This window comes from Triturus cristatus, chromosome 11, assembly GCF_964204655.1.
Source record: "Triturus cristatus chromosome 11, aTriCri1.1, whole genome shotgun sequence".
Classification (NCBI taxonomy): Eukaryota; Metazoa; Chordata; class Amphibia; order Caudata; family Salamandridae; genus Triturus; species Triturus cristatus.
In genome coordinates this window covers 621489636-621512559 of record NC_140594.1, presented here as the reverse complement: position 1 = coordinate 621512559, position 22924 = coordinate 621489636, and the positions used below count along the sequence as shown (strand labels likewise).

General features: G+C 45.8%; 1 protein-coding gene across 1 annotated transcript in view; it reads right to left on the bottom strand.

The window, feature by feature from the left end:
* RHOBTB2 (Rho related BTB domain containing 2) overlaps window positions 1–22232 on the bottom strand; it is a 216801-nt gene extending 194569 nt beyond the window's left edge. The window contains exon 1 of the mRNA XM_085634015.1: window positions 21931–22232. The gene's annotated coding sequence lies outside the window, so the exon portion shown is untranslated. The remainder of the gene's footprint in view (window positions 1–21930) is intronic.
* Window positions 22233–22924: the final 692 nt, after the last annotated feature.

Genomic DNA, 22924 nt, shown 5'->3' with positions numbered 1-22924 from the left:
ATTCTTTACGTGTAAAACTGATCATGCAGTATATATACTTGAATGTTCTTGTAAATTGAAGTATATTGGCAGCACGAAATTACAGGCATCTGCACGGATTTTACAACATCTTCGTGCCATTGTCAACTCTGACCCTAGTTACCCTGTAGCACGCCACTTTAAATTAGTTCATCACAACAATTTGAATGAGTTAAAGTATTTTGTGATTGATGCGGTACCGAAATTACCGAGAGGAGGCAACAGGGAAAAACGTCTTAGACAGTTAGAATCCCATTACATACTACTATTAGATACCAAGATGCCTAATGGCCTCAACACTGAAGAAGATATGCATAATTTTTTATGATACTGTGAGTATTAGTTATCGGTAGTTCCTGTGACATGGTTGATACATTCTTTCTGATCAGTATTGTATTTACTATGTAATATTTTGTCGTCTTCATTCTGTCGTTCTTTTAGCCGTCCGTGCTTTGGTTTTAACCTAATTTTAACCTACTGGTTGTGATTGGGCTTTTACTGAGGCCACGTGCCTGGATTTTTGGACGATTTTGCCACAATATGTATCAATTTATGGTTCTAGCACTTTAAGGCATAAATCTCATCTATACTACTCTTTTTTGCTGCTATTACTATTTGCACATGTTTTGCTGATTTTGCACAGGTGCACTTGCACTTTATTAGATATATAGTTGATTTTATCTTGTGGTATATTATTAACTTTTGGAGAATGTTTTAAAAACGAATATGCTTTTAGCTTGATTGAACCCCAATATTTATTGCACTTGCACTTTATTGGGTATTATCATACTTCCATCTTTCATTTCATTGTTAGTGGATGAGATATTTGATGCTACAGTCAGCTATCTATTGAATATAGTGATGCATATATATATTTTTTCAAGCTCTTCATGTTTAGAATTTGGTTATAAACCACATGAGATTTATTAATATAATATTACTGTGCTTTATCACCAACATCACGAAATCAAAAGTATTAAGTGATATTATAAAAAATGAGTGGGTTGTGTTTAAATTTTACCATCAAATTTAAATAACAATTTCTTGGATTTAAGTGTTTATTTGAGAGAATCGCTATGGCCTCAAAAACCCTTTTTTTACTTATTTTTATGTGTTTTCCTTCCTCCCTTTTACATGCTTTTGTAATTTTAGCGTTTTTTGGACCTATCTATGTATGAAATAGAGGCCAATTTAACTTATGGAATTGTGATCAGTGTAAAAATGAGGCCTTGATGATGTTACTTTTCTACCACTATGGTATTATTTTTGATTTCCAATTCATTAGTTTCAATTTCGGAACGACAATGCTCTTTATGATTGAGTATTTCTTCTATTTTTTTTTCCTTAACTTACTTGTAGTCTGCCGTTTGTCTGTCGCAATTCCATTGGTTCATGTGGGAGGAAGTTAATCATTTTGCACTATATCTTACATGGTTGGTTCTTAGCGTGTCATGTGATCAAGGCCGTGGCAACACGGCCGAAACGCGTCATGCCGATCCTTTTGGAATAAAATTGCACTAAATTCACTTCCAGCGTGCTGTGGTCTGTACCCGTGTTCCGCCTACTAGTTGGACTTGGGGAACTTGCTCTCTTCATATATATATATATATATATATATATATATATATATATATATATATATACATACATACATATATACATATACATACATATTACCTACTGGCAGTCGCCAGTAGGTAGCTATAGTTAGGTCCTATTATCCATAGGAATTCCGCAACATTCTATTTATAATAACTTTGGCGCCGGTTGACGAATCTTCGCAAACGTTTCAAAACTCGTGGCCCGTTCCGGTCCGCTCCTATCCTGAAAGTCTCGGGGTGATTCGTCAAGCGGGGGCCGAGAAAAAAGGGGGGTCCCAAAACGTGTTTTCCCCATGCAATTTTCCATAGGGACCTTTAGTCGCAGCTACAGCCCGAACTGCTGAACGGAATTACACCAAATATGGCCGAATGGTAGACCTTGGTTCAGAGTCATGCCTTTTGCTTAAATGGTGTAAATCTGTTCAGTAGTTCCTGAGAAAATCAAAAGTAAAATCACATATATATCTGGGCGGAGCATAACCACACATCTCATCGTGAGATCTGATTGGCTGTCAGCACTTCATCCAAGAAGTGTTGGCAACCATCTTGGGACCAATATACATGATAGCACCTCATTAAAAAGCATTCCAGTTAATAGAAGGTTTTAAGACTTTAGTTACAATATAAATGATTTGTTGATGGTACCATACTCATTTTAGGAATTGTGGTATGTTCTAACGTGATTTTACCATGTGAAAAAGCCTTCTGCTGGGATATCATGAATCATGTTTGAGAGAAAACTATTTTCCCACAGAGGTTTGGAAGGTGCTATATAAGCTAAACTGAGAGCATATTTTCTGTAAATTCACATTATTTTTCTCAGTCATGTGACAATGAAGTCTGACATTCTCAGTAAAACATGTACATTCAACAAGGGCAGAGACTGTCAGTTGATTCCTTTGTGTTCTACTGCAGCTTCCCAGAGTGTTACAAAGAACAACTAGAGCGCTAACAATCTTACTTATGACAAAAGTATGGCACACCTGAAGCCATCTTGATTGGAATAAAGTGGTAATACTTAAAACATTTAATTTGCAAGGGAACAAAATGAGGGGGTTCATTTTGCCATAGAAATTATGATTAGTGCTGCAGAAAGAAAAATGAGGGCACATTTTGACTTTTCAAATCCTCTTCTATTTCATAAAAAAATTCTGACATGCAGACTAAAACATGCACTTTGAATACCAGCAGCAGACTTCCCTGGTGATCAGTAGCTTTACTACCGTGATCTAATGAGCAACTAGAGTTCTACCATTCAGAATTTATGGCAAATGTGTGACACATCTGAATGCTTTCTTGATGGAACCAAAGTAAACAAGCATTGAAAATGCAATAGGTCTCGCCCTCGTCTAAGTTAAAGCAATTCTGTTTGTAATTAGGTGGCTTTTAAGCTTTGCTTGTATTAATTTTTTTCAAACTTTCATGTACATAATATGCATATGTATGCATATATATATGTATGTGTATGCATGCATTTATATTTGTATTTATATAGATATGCAGATTATATATATGTGTATATATATATACACACATACATATATATAAATGCATACGCATATATATATGTGCATATGTGTGCGTGTAGAGAGAGGTAGAGAGAGGTAGAGGTAGAGAGGTAGAGGCAGAGAGTAGTAGAGAGAGGTAGAGAGACGTAGAGAGGTAGAGAGTAGAGAGTGAGTAATAGAGAGTAGAGAGTGAGTAGTAGAGTAGTAGAGAGTGAGTAGTAGAGAGTAGTAGAGAGTGAGTAGTAGAGAGTAGTAGAGTAGTAGAGAGTGAGTAGTAGAGAGTGAGTAGTAGAGAGTAGTAGAGAGTGAGTAGTACAGAGTGAGTAGTAGAGAGTAGTAGAGAGTGAGTAGCAGAGAGAGAGTATTAGAGAGTAGTAAAGAGTGAGTAGTAGAGTGAGTAGTAGAGAGTAGTAGAGAGAGAATAGTAGAGAGTAGTAGAGAGTGAGTAGTAGAGTGAGTAGTAGAGTGAGTAGTAGAGAGTAGTAGAGAATGAGTAGTATAGTGAGTAGTAGAGAGTGAGTAGTAGAGAGAGTAGTAGAGAGTAGTAGAGAGTGAGTAGTTGAGAGTAGTGGAGTAGTAGAGAGTGAGTAGTAGAGTGAGTAGTAGAGTGAGTACTAGAGAGTAGTAGAGAGCGAGTAGTAAAGAGCAAGTAGTAGAGAGTGTGTAGTAGAGAGTGAGTAGTAGAGAGTAGTAGATAGTGAGTAGTAGAGAGAGTAGTAGAGAGTGAGAAGTAGAGTGAGTAGTAGAGAGTAGTTGAGAGCGAGTAGTAGAGAGTGAGTATTGGAGAGTGAGCAGTAGAGAGTAGTAGAGAGTGACTAGTAGAGAGTAGTAGAGAGTGAGTAGTAGAGAGAGAGTAGTAGAGAGTGAGTAGTGGAGAGAGAGTAGTAGAGAGTGAGTAGAGTGAGTAGTAGAGAATAGTAGAGAGTGAGTAGTAGAGAGAGTAGTAGAGAGTGAGTAGTAGAGAGTGAGTAGTAGAGAGAGTAGTAGAGAATAGTAGAATCGTAGAGAGTGAATAGTAGAGAGTGAGTAGTAGAGAATGAGTAGTACAGAGTGAGTAGTGGAGAGTGAGTAGTAGAGAGTAGTAGAGAGCGAGTAGTAGGGAGTGAGTAGTAGAGAGTGAATAGTAGAGAGTGAGTAGTAGAGAGTGAGTAGAAGAGTAGTAGAGTGAGTAGTAGAGAGTGAGTAGTAGAGAGAGAGTAGTAGAGAGTAGTAGAGAGTGAGCAGTAGAGTAGTAGACAGTGAGTGGTAAAGAGTAGTAGAGAGTGAATAGTAGAGGGTAGTAGTAGAGAGTAGTAGAGAGTGAGTAGTAGAGTAGTAGAGAGTGAGTAGTAGAGAGAGAGTAGTAGAGAGTAGTAGAGAATGAGTAGTAGAGAGTGAGTGGTAGACAGTAGTAGAGTGAGTAGTAGAGAGTAGTAGAGAGTGAATAGTAGAGAAGAGAGTGAGGAGTAGAGAGTGAATAGTAGAGTAGTAGAGAGTGAGTAGTAGAGAGTAAGTAGCAGAGAGTAGTAGAGAGTGAGTAGTAGAAAGTAGTAGAGTAGTAGAGAGTGAGTACTGGAGAGTAGTAGGAGTGAGTAGTAGAGAGTGAGTAGTAGAGAGAGAGTAGTAGAAAGTAGTAGAGAGTGAGTAGTAGAGAGTAGTCAATCAGTGTCAGTCAGTCAGTCAGTGTCAGTCAATCAGTGTCGGTCAGTGTCAGTCAATCAGTGTCAGTCAGTCTCAGTCAGTCAGTGTCGGTCAGTCAGTGTCAGTCAATCAGTGTCAGTCAGTGTCAGTCAGTCTGTTTCAGTCAATCAGTGTCAATCAGTCAGTGTCAGTCAGTCAGTGTCAGCTAGAGCAGCTCTGCTGACCTGGTTATCTGGCTCTAAAGCAGTTCTGCTTACCTGGTTCTCTCCCTCTAAAGCAGCTCTGCTGATCTGGTTTCTCTGGCTCTACAGCAGGTCTGCTGACCTAGTTCTTAGGCTACAGAGCAGCTCTGCTGACCTGGTTATCTGGCTCTAAAGCAGCTCTGCTTACCTGGTTCTCTCCCTCTAAAGCAGCTCTGCTGATCTGGTTTCTCTGGCTCTACAGCAGGTCTGCTGACCTAGTTCTTAGGCTACAGAGCAGCTCTGCTGACCCGGTTCTATGGCTCTAAAGCAGTTCTGCTGACATGGTTCTCTGGCTCTAGAGCAGCTCTGCTGACCTGGTTCTGTGGCTCTAAAGCAGTTCTGCGGACATGGTTCTCTGGCTCTAGAGCAGCTCTGCTGACCTGGTTCTCTCCCTCTAGAGCAGCTCTACTGACCTGGGTTCTCTGGCTCTACAGCAGCTCTGCTGACCTGGTTCTCTGGCTCCAGAGCAGCTCTGCTGACCTGCTTCTTAGGCTCTAGAGCAGCTCTGCTGACCTGGTTCTCTGGCTCTAAAGCAGCTCTGCTGACCTGGTTCTATGGCTCTAAAGCAGCTCTGCTGCCTTGGTTCTCTAGCTCTAGAGCAGCTCTGCTGACCTGGTTCTCTGGCTCTAAAGCAGCTCTGCTGACCTGGTTCTCTGGCTCTAAAGCAGCTCTGCTGGCCTGGTTCCCTGGCTCTACAACAGCTCTGCTGACTTGGTTCTCTGGCTCTAAAGCAGCTCTGCTGACCCAGTTCTATGGCTCTAAAGCAGTTCTGCTGACCTGGTTCTCTAGCTCTAGAGCAGCTCTGCTGGCCTGGTCCCTTGGCTCTAAAGCAGCTCTGCTGACCTGGTTCTCTCCCTCTAAAGCAGCTCCGCTGACCTGGTTCTCTCCCTCTAAATCAGCTCTACTCACCTGGTTCTCTACCTCTAGAGCAGCTCTGCTGACCTGGTTCTATGGCTCTAAAGCAGCTCTGCTGACCTGGTTCTCTGGCTCTAGAGCAGCTCTGCTGACCTGGTTCTCTGGCTCTAAAGCAGCTCTGCTGACCTGGTTCTCTCCCTCTAAAGCAGCTCTGCTGACCTGGTTTCTCTGACTCTAAAGCAGCTCTGATGACCTGGTTCTCTGGCTCTAAAGCAGCTCTGCTGACCTGGTTCTCTCCCTCTAAAGAAGCTCTGCTGACCTGTTTTCTGCCTCTAGAGCAGCTCTGCTGGCCTGGTTCTCTGGCTCTAAAGCAGCTCTGCTGACCTTGTTCTATGGCTGTAAAGCAGTTCTGCTGACCTGGTTCTCTGGCTCTAGAGCAGCTCTGCTGACCTGTTTTTTTGGCTCTAAAGCAGCTCTGCTGACCTGGTTCACTCCCTCTAAAGAGCTCTGCTGACCTGGTTCTCTGGCTCTAAAGCAGTTCTGCTGACCTGGTTCTCTGCCTCTAGAGCAGCTCTGCTGACCTGGTTCTATGGCTCTAAAGCAGCTCTGATGACCTGGTTCTATGGCGCTCTAGAGCAGCTCTGCTGACCTGGTTCTCTGGCTCTAAAGCAGTTCTGCTGACCCGGTTCTCTCCCTCTAAAGCAGCTCTGCTGACCTGGTTTCTTTGGCTCTACAGCAGCTCTGCTGACCTGGTTCTCTGGCTCTAGAGCAGCTCTGCTGACCTGGTTCTCTGGCTCTAAAGCAGCTCTGCTGACCTGGTTCTCTGGCTCTAAAGCAGCTCTGCTGGCCTGGTTCTCTGGCTCTAAACCAGCTCTGCTGACTTGGTTCTCTCCCTCTAAAGCAGCTCTGCTGACCTGGTTTCTCTGGCTCTACAGCAGCTCTGCTGACCTGGTTCTCTGGCTCTAGAGCAGCTCTGCTGACCTAGATCTTAGGCTCTAGAGCAGCTCTGCTGACCTGGTTCCTTGGCTCTACAACAGCTCTGTTGACCTGGTTCTCTGGCTCTAAAGCAGCTCTGCTGACCAGGTTCTAAGGCTCTAAAGCAGTTCTGCTGACCTGGTTCTCTGGCTCTAGAGCAGCTCTGCTGGCCTGGTCCCTTGGCTCTAAAGCAGCTCTGCTGACCTGGTTCTCTCCCTCTAAAGCAGCTCTGCTAACCAGGTTGTCTCCCTCTAATTCAGCTCTACTCACCTGGTTCTCTACCTCTAGAGCAGCTCTGCTGACCTGGTTCTATGGCTCTAAAGCAGATCTGCTGACCTGATTCTCCAGCTCTAGAGCAGCTCTGCTGACCTGGTTCTCTGGCTCTAAAGCAGCTCTGCTGACCTGGTTCTCTGGCTCTAAAGCAGCTCTGCTAACCTGGTTCTATGGCTCTAAAGCAGCTCTGCTGACTTGGTTACTTGGCTCTAGAGCAGCTCTGCTGACCTGGTTCTCTTGCTCTAAAGCAGCTCTGCTGACCTGGTTCTCTCCCTCTAAAGCAGCTCTGCTGACCTGGTTTCTCTGGCTCTAAAGCAGCTCTGCTGACCTGGTTCTCTGGCTCAAGAGCAGTTCTGCTGACCTAGTTCTAAGGCTCTAGAGCAGCTCTACTGACCTGGTTCCCTGGCTCTACAACAGCTCTGCTGACCTGGTTCTCTGGCTCTAAAGCAGCTCTGCTGACCCGGTTCTATGGCTCTAAAGCAAAGCTGCTGACCCGGTTCTCTGGCTCTAGAGCAGCTCTGCTGGCCTGGTCCCTTGGCTCTAAAGCAGCTCTGCTGACCTCGTTCTCTCCCTCTAAAGCAGCTCCGCTGACCTGGTTCTCTCCCTCTAAATCAGCTCTACTCACCTGGTTCTCTACCTCTAGAGCAGCTCTGCTGACCTGGTTTCTCTGGCTCTAAAGCAGCTCTGCTGACATGGTTCTCTGGCTCAATAGCAGCTCTGCTGACCTAGTTCTAAGGCTCTAGAGCAGCTCTGCTGACCTGGTTCCCTGGCTCTACAACAGCTCTGCTGACCTGGTTCTCTGGCTCTAAAGCAGCTCTGCTGACCCGGTTCTATGGCTCTAAAGCAGTTCTGCTGACCTGGTTCTCTGGCTCAAGAGCAGCTCTGCTGACCTAGTTCTAAGGCTCTAGAGCAGCTCTGCTGACCTGGTTCCCTGGCTCTACAACAGCTCTGCTGACCTGGTTCTCTGGCTCTAAAGCAGCTCTGCTGACCCGGTTCTATGGCTCTAAAGCAGTTCTGCTGACCTGGTTCTCTGGCTCTAGAGCAGCTCTGCTGACCTGGTTCTCTGGCTCTAAAGCAGCTCTGCTGACCTGGTTCTCTCCCTCTAAAGCAGCTCTGCTGACCTGGTTTCTCTGACTCTAAAGCAGCTCTGCTGACCTGGTTGTCTGGCTCTAAAGCAGCTCTGCTGACCTGGTTCTCTCCCTCTAAAGCAGCTCTGCTGACCTGTTCTCTGCCTCTAGAGCAGCTCTGCTGACCTGGTTCTCTGGCTCTAAAGCAGCTCTGCTGACCTGGTTCTATGGCTGTAAAGCAGTTCTGCTGACCTGGTTCTCTGGCTCTAGAGCAGCTCTGCTGGCCTGGTCCCTTGGCTCTAAAGCAGCTCTGCTGACCTGGTTCTCTCCCTCTAAAGCAGCTCTGCTGACCTGGTTCTCTCCCTCTAAATCAGCTCTACTCACCTGGTTCTCTACCTCTAGAGCAGCTCTGCTGACCTGGTTCTATGGCTCTAAAGCAGCTCTGCTGACCTGGTTCTTTGGCTCTAAAGCAGCTCTGCTGACCTGGTTCTCTGGCTCTAAAGCAGCTCTGCTGACCTGGTTCTCTGGCTCTAAAGCAGCTCTGCTGACCTGGTTCTCTCCCTCTAAAGCAGCTCTGCTGACCTGGTTCTCTCCCTCTAAAGCAGCTCTGCTGACCTGTTCTCTGCCTCTAGAGCAGCTCTGCTGACCTGGTTCTCTGGCTCTAAAGCATCTCTGCTGACCTGGTTCTATGGCTGTAAAGCAGTTCTGCTGACCTGGTTCTCTGGCTCTAGAGCAGCTCTGCTGGCCTGGTCCCTTGGCTCTAAAGCAGCTCTGCTGACCTGGTTCTCTCCCTCTAAAGCAGCTCTGCTGGCCTGGTTCTCTCCCTCTAAAGCAGCTCTACTCACCTGGTTCTCTACCTCTAGAGCAGCTCTGCTGACCTGGTTCTATGGCTCTAAAGCAGCTCTGCTGACCTGGTTCTTTGGCTCTAAAGCAGCTCTGCTGACCTGGTTCTCTCACTCTAAAGAGCTCTGCTGACCTGGTTCTCTGGTTCTAAAGCAGTTCTGCTGACCTGGTTCTCTGCCTCTAGAGCAGCTCTGCTGACCTGGTTCTATGGCTCTAAACCAGCTCTGCTGACCTGGTTCTCTGGCACTCTAGAGCAGCTCTGCTGACCTGGTTCTCTGGCTCTAAAGCAGTTCTGCTGACCCGGTTCTCTCCCTCTAAAGCAGCTCTGCTGACCTGTTCTCTGCCTCTAGAGCAGCTCTGCTGACCTGGTTCTCTGGCTGTAAAGCAGCTCTGCTGACCTGGTTTCTCTGGCTCTACAGCAGCTCTGCTGACCTGGTTCTCGGCCTCTAGAGCAGCTCTGCTGACCTGGGTCTCTGGCTCTAGAGCAGCTCTGCTGACCTGGGTCTCTGGCTCTAGAGCAGCTCTGCTGATCTGCTCCTTAGGCTCTAGAGCAGCTCTGCTGACCTGGTTCTCTGGCTCTACAACAGCTCTGCTGACCTGGTTTCTCTGGCTCTACAGCAGCTCTGCTGACCTGGTTCTCTGAACTCACGATGCACGCACCCGACTTCACGAAAATATATATAAAAATAATATAAGTTTATTATATGTACAAATATATTATTTTTATGAATATCTTAGATAATCTCTTGCCCTAATATGTATATTAAAGACACATACATATCATTTTGGAATTTACATTTTTTTTGCGGGCGTGGCGCACCCAGCACGCCCCAGCAGGTTTATGATGTCACGCCATCGCACACCGTACGCGGATCCTTCACAACTTTTCTAAAATGGCGGCTAGAATGCGCACACCCACTTTGAGTGCGCGACTCCGAAAAAAAAATTGAATTTTGTTTTTTTAAAGAAAATAATCTAAAGCAGATCTGCTGACCTGTTCTCTGCCTCTAGAGCAGCTCTGCTGACCTGGTTCTCTGGCTCTAAAGCAGCTCTGCTGACCTGGTTCTATGGCTGTAAAGCAATTCTGCTGACCTGGTTCTCTGGCTCTAGAGCAGCTCTGCTGGCCTGGTGTCTTGGCTCTAAAGCAGCTCTGCTGACCTGGTTCTCTCCCTCCAAAGCAGCTCTGCTGACCTGGTTCTCTCCCTCTAAATCAGCTCTACTCACCTGGTTCTCTACCTCTAGAGCAGCTCTGCTGACCTGGTTCTATGGCTCTAAAGCAGCTCTGATGAGCTGGTTCTCTGGCTCTAGAGCAGCTCTGCTGACCTGGTTCTCTGGCTCTAAAGCAGCTCTGCTGACCTGGTTCTCTGGCTCTAAAGCAGCTGGAATATGTGACATCATCAGCAGTGCATTGCGGGTGCGCGAGTTATAGTTAGCAGAACTAACTATAACAGAGGAATTTCTATGGTTTTGTATGAGTGAAATGCCAGCTAACTATAACACCCCTGAATCCTATGTTTTTTTCTGTGAATATATATATATATATATATATATATATATGTACACACACACACACACACATACATATATGCATGTCATCTTTATCATAACAAGTGTCAGCATAAGGCATGAAAAAGGAGGAGTGGTATACAGGTGGAACAATCAGCTAAAGAGAGAGCTGTCTGTGTCGGCATCCAGACCTCAACGTCACAGCATCACTTAACAATAATAGATCGACTCAATTTTGGTAAGGACATGATGCTTGAATAATAGCAGATACTACGTTGGTGGTGTTGGGAATAGTCAACAGGTTTTATTAGGCAGACATTGCATAGTTGATAATGTAAAAAGGAGGCATACTCTGTCAGTCTTTAGAATCCTCATGAGCATCAGTTTTTGAAGCTAGTCTAGGGGGAGCAGAACCAAAGAACTTGGTTTGAGTCCTTTTAGTAGGTCTTTCTGAATTCTAGGTGCATTGCCTGAAAAAGGGAAAGGCGGGATAGACTTCTTTTGAAAGCAAGGAAATGCCATTTACACTTCTTCCTTACATCTGACAGAGTGATGACTGCCTGAGAGGATATGCTTTTCCGTAAGGTATTTCAGAGAGCTTCAGTGGACTGCTTCGTACTCTAGACAGGGTGTTTGTGGACTGAGTAGAGTAACAAAGGGAGCGTTACCAGATCTTTCAAGATCAGTGAGATGAGGTGGGATGTTGGTCAGAGGATAGCACTCAGGGAGGCAATTTTGCCTTTTGGACAAGTTTGTCAGGAAGGTAATGCCAAAGACAGTAGAGGAAAAAAATGCCTGTTTGAAACGTCCTAGTGGATGTAGAGCTTGATATTATGAAGATGTCTGGACACTGAAGTCATGCCCTTCATATGCACGGTCCTAGTCTCAAGCCCATTAGCCCTCTCCCTATCTCTCCATCTTTTCTCATGACTCTCTCTGTCTCGCTCTCCTAATGACTCCTGTTTCATCTTATGGTACCACTCCCTACCGCCTCATTAAGTCTTTTTCACTCAACTGTTCCTTAGGCCTTTGTCTCCCCAAGTTCCTTTCTAAGTCTCTAAGATTTCACTCTTACTCTCTTCCCCAGATCAATCTGTGTTCCCGGCTCCTCTCTCTATATTCGTTCTATGTACACCTCTTATCTCAGTTTGCCTTCTGTATACTGTATCAATCTCTGCCCTGTCTCTTCTCTCAGTCTCTGCCCCTGCAACACCCTTTACTAGCTGTATCCTCAGACCCTGCTCCACTCATGTCCACCTCAACTCTTCTCAGTCTCTGCCCACCAACTCACCTGTCTCTTTCCTGGACTCCTAACTCACTCTTTTCCCCTTGCCACACCCTCCTTCAGCCCCTATCTCCCAGGCTCCCTCCGCCCCCATCTCCCAGCACCCTATCTCCCAGGGTGCCCAAAGCCCACTTCTCTCTCACTCTCACTCTCTCTGCCCTCCCATAAACTCCCCTCAGGCGCAGTCCCTCAGTCCGTCTCTCTTGCATCCTCTCTATCTCTACCCCGATTCATCTCTCTATTTTAATCACTGCTTCCCAGGTACCTATAATTCCTGTATTCCAGCCTCCCCTCAGGTCCTGTCCCCCAGGCTCCGATCAGTTTCTGCCTCCCATGATCCCTTAAGTTAAGTCTCTCCAACCCCACCCCCCAACTCCCATATAATTCTTCTAGTCCTTGTCTGGCAGACTTTCCATAGTGCCTCAGCAACCCCCTCCAAATAAAAAATGTTCCGTCACTGTGCCCCCAAGCTCCCCTCAGTGACAGTCATTGTCTCCCTGCTGCCGCTGGTGCATATCTGAGTCATAATCCCTGCCTCCCAGGCCGCCCTTGGTTATCGCCTCCAGGTCTCTCTTCAGTTCCCATCTGCCAGGGTTCATTTAGTCACCAAACACAAGGCTTCATTCAGTCCTTATCTCTTACATTCTCTTCGGTCCCCTACTCCCACGCCCCCTCTCTCAGTTCCCCCTGGCCATTCTTTCTGTTTATACGCCTGCCCTTCCGGTTTCTTTCGGTCTCCCTCTGCTCCTATCTCTGTTCCTTTCACCCCCTAGCTTCTTTCTTGAACGGTTCTTCTTTTCTAGTACCCGACTCTGCCCCCCCCTCAGTCTCTGATCCCAGACTCCTTGATATTCGCCTAATTCCTTTGTTTGTACCTCTTGACTCCTTATGTACCCGTGCATTCTAGCAGCCCCCCAGCTAGATTCTCTATCTCTGCCCACTCCATGACATCCCTCTAAATCTCTTCCCTATTCCCCTGTTTCTTTCCCATATAGCAACTGTTTCACGGCCCTCCGAGTCCCTTTCCATTCACTCAGCCCCAAACTCCCCTCAGTTTCTGCCCTGCACACTTTCCCTTAGTTTCTTCTCTCTGAACTATGGTGGCCAAAACCAGCTGAAGTTGTCACACGTCGTTGGGGACCACTTACCAACTATGTTGACTTCTATTGGATCTACAGCCAGTGAGTATCTTGTATGTACACCACCAGAACCCCTTTTCTGAATCCTTTCTGCCCCAGATTTCTCTCTTAAAACTTTCTGCATCCTTGGCAGAGTGTGTGAACATGACTTCTTTGCTCTTTCAGATGCTTGACACAACCTCAAGTATTTCTGTTTGTTTCCTTCTTTTTTTCACTTCTTCCTTGTCGGAAGCCATGTCTAGGATCAAACCTTGTTCCTCTTATGATTCTAAAAGACACTAGTGTAGTTACCGTAAGACTGAAACATCTCCTTAACTTTTCCTTGCAGGACTGTGAAGTACTGTAAAAGTATTTAAGTGATCTCTCTACCCTGATAGATTTTCCTATTATGCTTCTGAACTGCCAAGCTACTGTCCAATCTCCTTGGTGCAGGCTCTTACGAGACTGGTGCAAACACGTGGCAACACCGCTCTGTAGCTATTTGAAAGCCTTCATATGTATCATATGTGTTTTGGACCTGTGACTATGTAAGTAAATTTAATTAGCGTACGTGAAATGCATTCCACCCAATGCAAAATTACTGCCAAATTACAAAATATAGAAACCATTATTAAAACAAAGAATAAAAGATCAAACGTGTGGTTAATACTTTCTGTTTATGTAAAGGCTAGTGCTTGTGTTTTTGTCACTATTCCAGTATTACAGTTTTATCGGGCAGTCAGACTATTATAAAATTGCGAGAAGCCCTCTTCTACAGAAGCAAACAATTGCAGTTAAAACTCATTTGTCTTTGACACAGGCATGTATTAATAGCCGAGCAAACATTTTATTGTTGCCAAATTATCCCATTTCGTCCTCGAGAAGTTAGTCCTTTCACCAACTTCAGCACAAACTGTGCCACTCAATACGCTGCTTCCTAAGAAGAGCCTCGCTCACGCGAGGAAGGAGATCCTGCGCAGGTACCAGAATTATACTCATGAAATAGACTGACATTGAGCAGATAAGACGTAACATAATCCACTGCCCAGGGTACCTCGGTATTTGAAGATGGTGGAATCGAATTTTTATATAAGGCCTGCATGTGAATAAATCAAGGCTCATTCGTAGATACGGTTGGGTTCAATGATGTGTAAGAATCGCTAATGATCTTTCAGTTTTGAGCTTTGAAGCTAAGTTAGATCTTCTTTAAAGCTACACGCGTTGTTTTTTCTTTAATAATACTTTTAAAATGTCATCTACTCTCATCTTCCAAGCCAAATCAGATATAAGGTCACAGTGTTTCAGCAGCTGTATACAGTTAGCATCAGTCCACCTTTGGAATTATCCTTCGCCTTCCAAAGGCAGTAAAGGTACTTGGAGAGCTGTGGCATAGCTTCTTGGTATAGAATACATAGTGCTTTGTCAACTTACTTCGAAACTGCTAGGATCCCCAATTCCAAGCGAACCCAGTATTAAGGTGTATTACATGTAATTAGAGTAAGAACATAAATAAAGGAACAATTCAGTAGCGAAGAAACTATCTTTGCCTCCTACACTTTTACTAAAAGCTCTATGGGTGCAGCCCCAAACTAGGTGTTGAAATGTTAGATTGCCGCACAGGTGCTGTCAAGGTTGCTACCTCCTTGATATGGGGCTTCCATTTTAGAGAACTATCAAAGGGAACGTCAAGGTTCTCGTATTCTGTTATAGAAACCAATTTAACATTGTTTACATACTGCATACATTTACCTCTGCTGAAGATTATAACCTTCATCTTAGAATTATTCATAATTATTTATTTTGTAGTCATATGCTGGTAAAGAATCTATAACTCTTTGCAGCTGTACACAGTTTGGTCTATTAGAATAATATAATCTGCATTAGCAAGGAGGGACACGCGAGTGCCCCTAAACGAGTTGGTCCACTTCTGTATGCTGATACGTGATCTATCAAATGTGAAACATAAGAATTAACAAGCACTGAAAAAGCCAGTAGGTCTTGCCTATGAGAGCTGTTGGCGTTGGCAAAGTTCTGTGGCCATGATGTACAGCAGGGCAGATGCTTGCAGTGTGTCTAAAACGAACTTTTCAAAGTGCTATGATGCTGCAGGGCTAGTTTTCTTTTTTATTTAAAGTGCAATAGTGCTGTATGCATCATAGTCCTTTTATTATTATTCTTAGCCATTTGCACAGCAGGCAGATGAGGATCAGCCTTTATTTGGAAGACCTTTTTGGAGATTTCATTTTATCCTGAGCCTTGGACCATTAGAGCAGGGTGCATCCGAGTTGAACCTCCTCACCTAACCACTGTGCAGCTGCACCACTATAGGTTGCCCTACCTTTCACTCTTCCTTTACTGATGAAGACCCGAATGCCAGGGCGCAACTGACCTAACACAGCAGTCGTATCAAAACATCAACATTGTTCTAGCCTGGATTTAAAGTAACTATCCCCAGAAATGGTGTTAGGACTTGGCTACTACTTTCTCTGGAATATGGACATTTGTCATCGAACAAAGTATTTGTTTTTTCAGACAGGCTCTTTCACAGCGGCTTATCAAATTTTCAGGATCTTTTGGTGAAAACTGCAGAAATATATTTTACAAATTATTAATATTTCTTTCTCTCCTGATCACTTTCCACACAAGCACTTTCTTAAACACTGTCTTTTTGCACTCTCCTTTAGAGTTCGAGCAACCATATTGAAACAATCTTTTTAAAGGAATGCATATGTTACTCTAGTATAAAAAATATAAAATGTATTTGATCTGTTTTGCTCTCTTTGAGCTACCCTTCACCTTCCCTGGTGTTGATGGTGCTATACAGTGGGGTGGACGGTGAGGTTTGTGAGGAAGGGGAGGGCCAGGTTCAAAGGATGTGAAGGGAGAGAAACACTCCGGACTATTAACGTTTGTTTGTGCTCAGGTCAGGGATGCAGGCCTCTTATGACTGCGACGGGGAGTTCAACACAAGAAACATACAGGCAGAGGATAAATAAACAGGTTCGGGTTGGTGGCCCTCACCGCTTCACCACGAATACAGCCGCTCCCAAAAGTAACAGAAAACAAATGTAGGAGCAAGAGCACTCTTCCCGCAAAGCACCCGAGGCTGACAATGGGCGATTCCTGAAAACACGGAGCGATTCAAATCAAAGCTCCGAACGCAACTATGGGGATTACTTGGTTACAGACCCCCCTACCCCTCCCCCTTTTCAACCTATTTAACTCCCCGGTGATCGTTTTGCTCACCGCCAGTGCCGTAACTCTCCAGAGTTACGGCGGCAAGTGCGCGTCTCCCGGGGGTGTCCACCACTCCTCGCTCCACGTCTCCTGCTCCTCTGCTGCGGTGTTGGCGGGGTGGTCGGTCGGGGTGGTCGGTCCGCGGGGGATCTTCCTTCGGCTCCACGGGTGGTTTCTGTTTCCGCACGTCTTCATTCCAGGGCACTGTAAGTGCAGTGCTGCCATTTAAGAGTATATGGTGCTGGGAGATCGTCAAACACGAACTCCACAGCACCATGATGGCTCCACTGAAGACTGAGAAGTTTGGTATCAAACTTCTCAGCACATTAAACCCGCACTGATGCCAGTGCAGGATTTAATATACAATGCACGACAGAGGGCATCTTAGAGAAGCTAACCTACAATCCAAGGCTGGTCTGAGGGGCTGCCTAGGCTGCCACACAGCAAACATGTTGCTGGACCCCTGGGTAGAGACCCATCCGCTCTCCTGGGCCTGCAACAATGTACATCCTGGGCGAGGTGCTAGGTCTCCTCCCCCAGGATGGGCAGGGGAAGCTTGCCGCCTTTGTGAGCTTCTCCAGGCCACTTGCTGTACTCAGCAACTGGCCCCTACCGGTTCTAAACCCCCACTCTGGTGGGAAGACCGGCCGGAAACCCCAAGGAAGGACAAGGGGTGTGCCAGCCTCTGCCAACCCCACCCCTCAGGTGGGGGAGGCGAGGTGAAGCACATCTTCGGGCTCTCGCCATCTTGAAGATGGAGAGCCCTGCCCAATCAGGACTAGGCCTCTGCCCCCTTCCCACAGGAGAGTAGTAGGATAGGGGGTGTACCCACCCCAGGGCAGGGACCCAGTGGTCTCTGCCCTTTACCTACCTGTAGCTCCCCTAAATTTAGTATTTAGGGGCACCCTGAACCTTACTTCCTTAGATCCAGATTGCAAAACAGCAAAGAAGATCAAGAAGAAGACCTGCCGTGCAGCTGCTAACAAGAGGAAGACACCAACTGCTTTGGCCCCAGCCCTACCGGCCTGTCGACCCTCGGACCTGCTAAATCCCGGCATCTCCCGTGGCCAGCAACCTCGCAAACCCCGGAGGACCTGGCTACCTTGTGACTCTGAGCATCTGGGACTCCCACGAGCAGTGGCACTGCTCAAAGCAAGTAACTGACCCCTGGCATCAGCCAGGAACCGCGAACCCTGCACACTCTGCACCCACCAAGCCTGGCCTGTGCTGGAGTGGACCAACACCACAAGGACGTCCCACCGGTGACTGTGACCCCGAATCCAGCACCCAAGGACCCACCTCGACGCTCCTGACGACACCTGCAGTCTCAGAACCAGGGACCCCCCCCAACCGCGATCAACAGAGGGTAAGATTTCCCGACACCAAAAGGCACCCCTGCACCCGGCGCCCTGCGGCCCTCTGTGCCCAACTCCTGGGTTCCTCCCTATCCTCCAACTACCCAACTTACCTCTCGAAGTGGTGGTCGCACCTGAAGAATCTTCGTCCCCGAGCTTGCAGCCTTTGTTAGTTCTTGAGCTTCTCCATTGCAATCCATTGAGTGCCCGAAGGCTCAAAAGCACCTTGCACCCAGCCGCCCGAGTGCCCCTGGCTGTGCAACCTCTACTCCTACCTACTTCCCCATTTGCCCTGAGCAAGTGACCAGGAGCCCAGCTCCCACAGCTGCGTGGCTTGCTAGCCAGCAGCCACCAACCAAGGGCCCCCTGCCTTCCATAGGATAACATTGGGCCTAACTCACTCTGCACCCGACTGCCCCTGTGTCGCTGAGGGTGTAACAACTGTACTTACCTGACCCTGGGAGACCCCTGAGTCTTAACTTAAAATTCCCATTGCGCTCAATGTATCATTGTGTTTGAAATTGTGTTGCCTATTGCAACAAACTAACTATTGCATTCAAAAGTCAATTGCCTATTGCAAAGTATTTAACTAAAGCATCTCATTCGGAGAAAGTATATTTTGATACCTATTGTTGGTTCTAAAATAAAACAACCATATATTTTTATATACAAACCATTGGCCTAGAGTTCAGTTCTTGAGTGTGTGAGACCATTTGCTGACTGAGTGTGTACAACAAATGCTTTACACTGTCCTCTGATACTGCCTTACTGCTCGACAAAGCTACCACTTTAGAGAGTAAGGTTATATCTAACTTTAGCCTCTGCCAAACCTCTGGGGACTGTGGACTCTGTACACACTGTACCTATTTGGGAACAGTATATACAGAGCCACTTTCCTACATGAACACTTTACTGCTCTGAGCTTCTTTTTAACTACCAGGAGCACATTCTCAATTGATTTAAACCAAGACGAATCAGTTGTACACTCATGTTATAAGGTGAGATTTATGTCCTCTTTTAGTAGGTTCCCAAACAAACCTCCTATTTACTTTGGCCGTCCTGCACTTTATAAGTGAACTGAGTATTCGGGAGGGTTTGTAATTAGGCTTTATGACCATCTTGTCCATCGGTCTAAATGGGTGTCTAGTATTGGTTGTTTTGTAAAAGGTCTCCCTCAAAACTAAAAAATATTTTTGTATTTATATTTATCACCCAGGTGGGATGATTTGGATTATTGGAAACGTCACTATATTACTGAAGGATTATCAAAATTCCTTTATTGATTACGGATACAACGATATTCGTGCATTCTGCGCTTAATGGTGAGTGCAGAGGATCGGTGTTATGCTGTTCACCCTCACCCTCTTTTTGTCTTTGCTTTCTGTTTTTATTTTATAATCCCATTGATTTTACTTGAGCTCTAAATTGCAGCGATACATGGTCCAAACTAGTTGTTGAGATATGTAGGGATTATCCAATTGTCGATCTTCTTTACCCTCTCCTATGGGTGTTTATACATAGGGACTATTAGATTAAGTGTAAAATATTCATCCTTGGTCGTTACTCTTAATATATATACCTCTTTTATCTTGTTGTCACAAGTTTCTAGTTTAATCAATCCTGACCATCTGGGATTAGGACATTGTCACCAATGATGCAACGACCTCAACGTTAAGGCACGGTAACTCACTATTCCTCCCCTTTCTTTTCTTCTTTGATTCTTGTGAGAATCCGCCCCCCCCCCCACCCTTTTCTAGAATTTTCCAAATTTTAGTAATTGTTAACCTTGAAGAAACCCGCTGGTTTCATTGTTTTAATATATGTTATCTATTTGTGTCTTTTATAAACATGTTATGTGTTATGATGTATTTGTGTTTTAGTATAGATATTTTTGTATAACATTGGTGTGGTAGAAATTGAGGTTCATGTCCGTCAATTGTTTGTATAATACATTTGGTTTATCTAATATTGTGGAATATTGTTTGGCATTGTGAGATATATGTAATTTTTGGTTGGTCTCATGTATGTTTAAGGTTATTTGTTGCAGCCCTGAAGAAGTTCTAAAGGCTTGTGCCTTAAAGGAACGAAACGAATTGGCTGCTTTTAAGATCTTATGTGGATGTCAGAATAAAGGATAAATTAAAGAACTTAAAAATGGACTAAAATGTGTTTTGTTCGGTGCACCTCCTTTTGTTAAATCATGTTTAAAAACTATTAGTTTCAGTAAATGTCTCAATGTGGTAAAATAATCTGATGAAAAAGACATGATTTTGCATGTTTAATAAATACCGTTTTTGAATTTTGAGGCGGCTGTATCATATTTTTACATGATGTATGCTGCAAAATGTACACGTCAAATATTTGCAAGACTATGCTTGCGCACATGCTCTTACAGCCAAGTCAAACCTTGGGCTCAGTTTTTCCTCAGTTCTCCCTGTTTGTTTCTTGTTTCTTGACTTACTCACTTCTAAGTACACAACAGGTCTTTCGCAACCAGACAGCTTGTGCTGCGTCGTAGGAGCAACCTAAAAAGTGATTGGATGGAAAGCTAAGTGCTGAGCGTTAAAGTGGATGTCATTGTAATGTATTGCTCTTTAAAAAAATGTTTCAGCTCTTTCCTGAATTGTAGCAGGGTTGAGCCAGAATGTTGTTCCAGGTACTGAGTGCATAGAGAGAAGGCATGTTAGCTGTTTTCTTTTTATGGTCTGGCTTGACATCGCAGCTGTCGCCAGACAGTTAGGTGAGCATCACTAGAGAGAAGCCTTGGCTCTGCCCACATTTGGGGGGTGAGGAGTACATGTTTTGATTGGGCAGAACTTGTGTGCTTCCATAAAAAAGTTCCTGCCCTCCACACAGCTGTGATCATTTTGTTTATCCATCTGCCTAAGCTTGACCCTTCAGGGACAAACATATGACATTGGAATGCTATTAAAATGTCTTAGATAACTATATAATTTCTGTTGTTTTTCTCTGGCAGCAGCACAAATGGTAAGAAGGCAGTCATTAACCTACCTGGATTTTTAGGTCTGGCTTGACAGTGCAATTGTCACCTTACCTTGCAACCTGCACCAATATTATTCTACAGTTCTTTTTCACATATATATTCCCATGCTATTGACTTGTAATACTTCATATTACCGTACAACATTCCTTTAAAGCCAGACATATTAGCATTGCCAATGCTGATTATTATTTTTGTTTGCACGAACTTCATCATCTCCAGTCTAATGGTGATCTGACTCAACTGTGAGTGTGTAAAGAGCCACCAGAGGTGAGGGAAAACACTACAGTCATAGTACTGATCAGGCGCGCAACACCCATTGGACTCAAAGGGCTTCAGCCCCCGCCCCCCCCCCCGTCGTGTGTGGCAGTCCGGGATGAGACAGCTTCCCGGGCGCACACAGCCTCACCCGAGCACTTCACAGGTCTTTAAAAGACCATTTGCATGTTAATGAGGCCTCGCTGTTGTTTCACCCCTTCTAAGAGCCCCTGCAGCTCCACTCTGCCTATTGATTAAAGATTCAACCCCCCCCCCCCCGAAATTTTTTCTTAGACCCCCCCCCCCCCCCCCCCCGAAATTTGGTTCTAGTTGCGCCTCTGGTACTGATCATGTTCTCCTTGCCTCCCTGCCCAGGTTTGATGGAATCAGTAACCACTTCTTGGAGAGCAAGGCCAAGACCCAACTCGACAAACAGTGGTCCACACATCTGGCCCTTTTGTATGTAATTTTAGAGTTTAAGTTTGAATCAAGCCACACTTTAATCCTTCAACCATCTTAGGTGATCTTCTCACACTCGTACCGTCTTTGATAACCAAGGAAGCCTTGCACTTTCAAACCGCTTTTCTCTGCCACTGTAAGCTTAGACTATGTCGATTCCCAGTACCGAGGTTACTACGTTTTCTCTTCAGCCCTCCAGGTTGTCCAAGGCTAGGTAGTCCGCATGAGTGCAGGGGGTCGTTTTTTGTTGTTGCCATAAACAAATCCCATCATCTCCACACTGGCTCCCATGTAAAGTATTTACCTTTATATTGTGCACGATCCATGTTTCCTTACCATATTCACCCCATTCCTTAAGGAGAAAGCTGCAATGCGTTGTTCACTTTGCACGCTTCGCCTCACCAAGTGTCCAAGAAAGACTTTGATATGCGTTCCATTAATTAAATGACAATTAACATAACGGGTCTCTATCTTCGATCCGCCCCCCCCCCCACACACACACACTCCCCTTTTGATTCATTACTTCCTATTCCTCCCGACTGACTTGTTGGTCTCTAGCCATCTATTCTGACATCTCGCCTCTGCCTTCCCTCTCAGCGCTGACTCCTGTGTCTGTCCCGCCCTCCTGGCTTCCTCTCGGGTACCTCACTCCTCGGGCCCCGGCTTCTCTTGGTTCTCTTTATCTCTGCCCTCCGGCGCTCCGTGTTACCTGTATCGTGCCTGCTGCTTGCTCCGTGTCTCCGTGGGCCGCCGGGCGCAGCGCCGTGTCGCCGACCCTCCTCGGTCTGTCAGTCGGTCGCCGGTGGCCTCAGGTCTCCGAGAGCACCCCCGCGTGAGAGTGCTGTGGCCCTCTGGATGCATGGAATGTGCCCGTCACTTGTGAGTGCCGGTCTTCGGGGGTGTCCTCTGTGCGCGTGCTGCGGGTCCCAGGCGCCCACCTGTCCGAGTGCCGTAGGTCACCTCTGCTGCTGTGGCTCCTGTGCACCTGCAGGAGAATCGCAGCTCCTCGCTGGCGTCAGAGGCGGGGCAGGAAGTTTGGGAGGATCGGATGTCAGCGCGTGCTGTACTCCGGCCTTGTTCCTCCTCAGATTATAGTGCTGCGCGGCAGGTCGCTTCACCTGGGAGCAGGAAGTTTGGGCGTTGCAGGTTTCGTGACCCAAGGCAAGGACACGAGCTGGAAACCCCCCATCCCCAAAAAGGGACTCGGATGAGGGGAGGGGATGAGGAGAGTCGGTAGCTTTATATTTTCCCGGACAGTGGGACTTCGTTGGGAGGGCGGTTATTGAATTGGGGGTGGGTACGAGTGTAGCGGGACAAGAAAAACGGGTATTTATTTATGCACATTTACATAGCGCGAACGTTACTAAAAGGAATTAGAGCATTTTACCATAAAACAGATTTCATCACAAGAGTACTTTCCATCATTACAAAAGGCACAAAGTAGCGAGCGGGTCGAAACATGGGGATATTTGATCTTTTCGGTTGTTACATACGGATTATAAAATGAGGCAAGTAGCAGCAGCAAGGGCATGTAAGGTGGACAGGAGTCGTGCAGCTAGTCTCAGTCAAAAGCAGGGTACAAACACACACTACGTTTTTACAAAAGAGCAACTGGCTCAGCCCGAACCCAGACTAACTTTCAGTCGAGTAATGCACCAGTATTTTATCAGTTTTACAAACACTTACAATCCATGTATGCCGTA